Source organism: Cucumis melo, chromosome 1 (assembly GCF_025177605.1).
Source record: "Cucumis melo cultivar AY chromosome 1, USDA_Cmelo_AY_1.0, whole genome shotgun sequence".
Taxonomy (NCBI): domain Eukaryota; kingdom Viridiplantae; phylum Streptophyta; class Magnoliopsida; order Cucurbitales; family Cucurbitaceae; genus Cucumis; species Cucumis melo.
The window spans coordinates 36,237,250-36,243,309 of NC_066857.1; the positions used below are offsets into that span (position 1 = coordinate 36,237,250).

The following is a 6,060-nucleotide window of genomic DNA, read 5'->3' on the forward strand; positions in this document are numbered from 1 at the left end:
TAATACTAATAATAATAATAATAATAGAAAATATTAATATTAAATTTTATATAAGGATAAAAATAAATACTAATAAAAATAATGATATAATTACTATTATATTATTATTATATAAATTTAAAAATATAAATTTCAGAATTCCAGAAATAAATCCAAATTTAAAATTCCCGAAAAATTACATAAAACGGTAAAAGTTTACCTCGAAAATTCGGGGCGTTACAATACTAATTGTGACATCAACTTTCTATTTTTATACTAATTGATTTAATATTAAATTAGTAATTGGAGAGAAATATGATGCAGATGTAGTGATTCAAATCGTAAGCCTCATGATCGCTAACACATATCACATGTCAGTTGACCTATATGTTTTATACTAATAAAATTCTTTATGTCGATTGATAACTCAGCTAATTAGGTGAAGAAATATGTTATGATCCTGAAAAATAAATAAATAAACAATTGGTATAGAGATCACTTCTAGGTTTAATAACTTAAGCGTGTTGTAATATTTTGAAGAAAAATAATTATAAATGTAACAAATGATACTATGATCTTATTAATTGATATGGTCTAGGTCTATCATTGATGTAGCACTATATATGTGTGTGTGTCTATTTGTTATATTTAGAACTAAAGAATCCGTTGGGAGTGTCAAACATAATTTAAGGGCATGTTGAAGTAAATTTTCAAAATAGCAAATTGGTAAACTACAAATGGATCGTCGACATTTGTAGGGTTTTAACGTGTAAGGTGGATTTAGCCACAAGCGGAAATTACATTTGTCCAAAAACTTGAGGTGAAGGGAAGCGTGGCAGCGTGTCATCGTAATACGTTCGTTTTCCGATAGTATCGTCATGAATACCGTTTCTTCCTCAATCCGATTTGTAGGGTCGTTGTTTAAACCAAGAGTTTTTTTTTCTATATATATATAGAGGGTTTTTCAATCTTATTTTCTATAGAACCAAGTGCTCAACGATACATAATTTTGAACCACAAGAAAATTGAAATTAAGAAAAAAATGAAATCAGTTGTAATTTTTTTGATTATTCTTAGCATACTTGGTGCAGAATCCACATCTACATTTAAGGATTCCCCTACGGATACCAACCATGCGGTTGATCTTCATAAATTTTGTAAACTTGGTTGTGCCTTTTCTCTTTGCAGCAATGTTTCCACCCCAGAAAACCTGAGTGAGCTAATTTCTAGTACTCTTGTACTACCTATTTTATTCTTGTACATTTTTGGATGAAGCTAATATATATTTTAATCGTTTAAGTTTTTGGACTTTTGACGTCTCAATCTAAATGCTATTACATATAAGTAACCTCTTGTTTGGTTCTTTTCTTCTTCCGGCTTCTATAATATTGTTCCTTTCACATGGCTCTTTTGATTATACATATCTATGAATGTCACATTCTAGTTGTGATATTCTGGTCCACCTACAGCTAATTCGCATCATCTTCTCTTTTGTTCCAAAAAAAAAAAAAAGAGTTTTAGGTTAATGTGTTTTTTGATATTTCTTTTAAATTTTAAGCAGTAGTACTGCTGGCAAACATGTTGTAATGAAAATAATTCATAGAGGAAGACAATGTTTGCTATTGAGCATGAAATGTCATTAGAGATGATCCTTGTCATGACTAACATTCAATTAGAGTAGTATTCATATACAAAATTTGTATCTCGAACTCACAATCAACGAGAGATTTGTAGTAGTATTCATACTAAAATTTGGTCCGTTTCTTTAATAACTTTCTCTAGTTTTGATGGACTATTATGTTTTCTTTAATTGTTTCTTTTTCTTTCTAAACCTGACAGATGTGGACAAAGTAGAAAGTTGTGTGAATGGGTGTGATCAAACGTGTAAGAAGAACTGATGCTAAAGAAAAGAAGATGAAGTATACTGAGAGGAGAAGGGAACGCGGATTGGCTTTCCAAGATATACTATATATGAATAAACAAAAATCAAGTGATGAAAATTAAAACCATTGGTTTAAAAAGATTATTATTTCATATTTAAGCATATGTTTTGTTTTGATATAAATAAAGTTTCAAGTTTTTGCATGTCGTTAATTATGAGCAATGGGTAAAAAGGAGCCCTTTCTCTCTTTTAATGCTATACGAGAATTAAGTGTGTTTTGCCAGAATTTTTGCTTTACTATAGATTGTGTGTGTGTGTGTGTGTTTGTGGTTGAATTGGTGAATAAAGGTTAATAATCTCACAAACAAATTTTATTTCGTTGATTTGAAAATATTTCTAAGGCACCAATTATCCGTTTGAAGGTTGACGATCTAATCTCGGTCCACCTTATAATTGTTAAACTAAAAATTAATCTTAATTTGAAATAAGTGTTTTGGTTTTAAAAGATAGGATGGGTCAGTTGGATGCATCGAGCATTTTCACTAGGTGGACACCCCATAACACCCTCTCATTACTCCTAGCTCACTAATTTCTCTTAAAAAATAATCCTAAAAAGTTCTCGAAACCTACACAGCTATATAACAATCAAAATGACACCTCTAAAGTTTGTTTTATTTCTATTTTCAATTTAAAAAGTTGAGTTTCAATTCCCCCTCCATTTATTGTTAACAAAAATGAACTATTTTAATTTCATTTTTTTTTAGAAGATATTATAGATGAACCGGGAAAGTGTGAAAATAATTAATTTGAATGATTAGAAAATAAGGGAACGATAGAAATAATTCATTTTAATCAAAAAAAAAATTCACAGGTTATTTCGATAAGATAACTTTATGTTTCTTCTTTGGTCTCGATGGGTCATGAACGATTTGTCTTCCTAAACAAAAAAAGTTATTTAGCATCTCTTGAATGCAACGTGTTTCAACAAGATTACTTAATAGAATACTGTAGCGTGTGAGTAATTGTATATAAATGAGAAAAAAATGAAGAGGAAAGAATTAAGGGAGCTATAATTTTTTATGTTTTTTTATTGATAAGGAAAAACCATATATTTTTAAATCATCTGTATCCATTCAAATCTTCACATATTTCAAAGAAAAACATATCCTTCAAGTAATTATAGGTTTTAGGGTGTCCTTCACCCAAAGAGAAAAGGAAATAATAATAATAATAATAATAGTAATAATACTCACGAAGGATTATGCATGGCTTTTGATTCTTAGTTTTTTTTTTTAAATAACTTTATTCCTTGTTCCAATTATTTTAACTCTGAATTTTTAAATTGTTTTCTTTAAAAAAGCTATGAGATACTCTTTCTAAAATGAAATATTAAAATGGATGGAAAAATGAAGTGCAAAAACAATAAATTATTAAAGTACTAAAATATTTGTTTTATTGTTTATGACCCAACATATTTCATATAAAAGAGTGAATATTATTAATTATAGTAAAATGAAAAATGTATTACAAAAATCAAACGTTGAAAGGCTTAAGTACTTGATTTCTAACTTAATCATAATATTAGATCATAAGTACAAGAACTGACTTTTCATTTCGTACATCAATTGAATAATGAAAGAAAGGTAATTGTAACTAATAAAAATGGTTGAAATGCCTTGAATTTAATTTGTCATGTGGTGCTACAAACAACAAAGAACATTTGCACCGTTTGTATTAAGAAAACATTCTCTCTAATAATAGATTTTCTCTCTATCTCGTAAATGTAGCTAACACTTCGTTCGTAAACTACGTATGTCAAATGTGTCGATTTCTCCATACGTTTTTGGTAATTCTATAGTTCGTCGTCGATTTCTTCAACAAAAGTTGTGACATCTTTCTTTATCTTTTCAATGTGGGTGATTCTCAACTTACTCCAAACTATGTAGTCTATTTGAGTTCACGAGTCCTTGTCCGAATATAATATCTTTTTATACTAATTGTGACATCAACTTTCTATTTTTATACTAATTGATTTAATATTAAATTAGTAATTGGAGAGAAATATGATGCGGATATAGTGATTCAAATCGTAAGCCTCATGATCGCTAACACATATCACATGTCAGTTGACCTATATGTTTTATACTAATAAAATTCTTTATGTCGATTGATAACTCAGCTAATTAGGTGAAGAAATATGTTATGATCCTGAAAAATAAATAAATAAACAATTGGAATAGAGATCACTTCTAGGTTTAATAACTTAAGCGTGTTGTAATATTTTGAAGAAAAATAATTATAAATGTAACAAATGATACTATGATCTTATTAATTGATATGGTCTAGGTCTATCATTGATGTAGCACTATATATATGTGTGTGTCTATTTGTTATATTTAGAACTAAAAAATCCGTTGGGAGTGTCAAACATAATATAAGGGCATGTTGAAGTAAATTTTCAAAATAGCAAATTGGTAAACTACAAATGGATCGTCCACATTTGTAGGGTTTTAACGTGTAAGGTGGATTTAGCCACAAGCGGAAATTACATTTGTCCAAAAACTTGAGGTGAAGGGAAGCGTGGCAGCGTGTCATCGTAATACGTTCGTTTTCCGATAGTATCGTCATGAATACCGTTTCTTCCTCAATCCGATTTGTAGGGTCGTTGTTTAAACCAAGAGTTTTTTTTTCTATATATATATAGAGGGTTTTTCAATCTTATTTTCTATAGAACCAAGTGCTCAACGATACATAATTTTGAACCACAAGAAAATTGAAATTAAGAAAAAAATGAAATCAGTTGTAATTTTTTTGATTATTCTTAGCATACTTGGTGCAGAATCCACATCTACATTTAATGATTCCCCTACGGATACCAACCATGCGGTTGATCTTCATAAATTTTGTAAACTTGGTTGTGTCTTTTCTCTTTGCAGCAATGTTTCCACCCCAGAAAACCTGAGTGAGCTAATTTCTAGTACTCTTGTATTACCTATTTTATTCTTGTACATTTTTGGATGAAGCTAATATATATTTAAATCGTTTAAGTTTTTGGACTTTTGACGTCTCAATCTAAATGCTATTACATATAAGTAACCTCTTGTTTGGTTCTTTTCTTCTTCCGGCTTCTATAATATTGTTCCTTTCACATGGCTCTTTTGATTATACTTATCTATGAATGTCACATTCTAGTTGTGATATTCTGGTCCACCTACAGCTAATTCACATCATCTTCTCTTTTGTTCCCAAAAAAAAAAAAAAGAGTTTTAGGTTAATGTGTTTTTTGATATTTCTTTTAAATTTTAAGCAGTAGTACTGCTGGCAAACATGTTGTAATGAAAATAATTCATAGGGGAAGACAATGTTTGCTATTGAGCATGAAATGTCATTAGAGATGATCCTTGTCATGACTAACATTCAATTAGAGTAGTATTCATATACAAAATTTGTATCTCGAACTCACAATCAACGAGAGATTTGTAGTAGTATTCATACTAAAATTTGGTCCGTTTCTTTAATAACTTTCTCTAGTTTTGATGGACTATTATGTTTTCTTTAATTGTTTCTTTTTCTTTCTAAACCTGACAGATGTGGACAAAGTAGAAAGTTGTGTGAATGGGTGTGATCAAACGTGTAAGAAGAACTGATGCTAAAGAAAAGAAGATGAAGTATACTGAGAGGAGAAGGGAACAGGAATTGGCTTTCCAAGATATACTATATATGAATAAACAAAAATCAAGTGATGAAAATTAAAACCATTGGTTTAAAAAGATTATTATTTCATATTTAAGCATATGTTTTGTTTTGATATAAATAAAGTTTCAAGTTTTTGCATGTCGTAATACGTTCGTTGTAACGACCCAACTTTCCGGACTAAGCTGAGGTCACTACCAAATACCAAAACTCGACCATTCAACATAAAATTTAAAATGGACCAGTTACGATTCATTAAAAGCATTAGAAACATTACAAAAAGACAGTTTCGGGCCCTATTTTAAATCAATCATAAAAAGTCTCAAATAAAAACTCAAGTCATCAGTTCAAAATCACAAGTCAAATATTCTGACAAAATACATAGCGGAAGCGATAAGAAAACCAGACGCGTCCATATGGCCTTCACGCGTCCTTCCTGCCTCTCGTCGGTCTGCCCCTCGCTGTGCCCTTACCTGAAAAGTTAAAGAAGAGAAAATGGTGAGTAT

General features: G+C 29.8%; 2 long non-coding RNA genes across 2 annotated transcripts; both read left to right on the forward strand.

Annotated features, from left to right (window-relative positions):
- Positions 1-963: 963 nt before the first annotated feature.
- Positions 964-2,144, forward strand: LOC127151423 (uncharacterized). The gene is made up of 2 exons (XR_007824359.1): positions 964-1,193; positions 1,819-2,144. It is a non-coding gene; the product is annotated as an uncharacterized LOC127151423 (long non-coding RNA).
- A 2,453-nt stretch (positions 2,145-4,597) lies between these two features.
- On the forward strand, positions 4,598-5,695 carry LOC127151425 (uncharacterized). The gene is made up of 2 exons (XR_007824360.1): positions 4,598-4,823; positions 5,450-5,695. It is a non-coding gene; the product is annotated as an uncharacterized LOC127151425 (long non-coding RNA).
- The last annotated feature ends 365 nt before the right edge of the window (positions 5,696-6,060 follow it).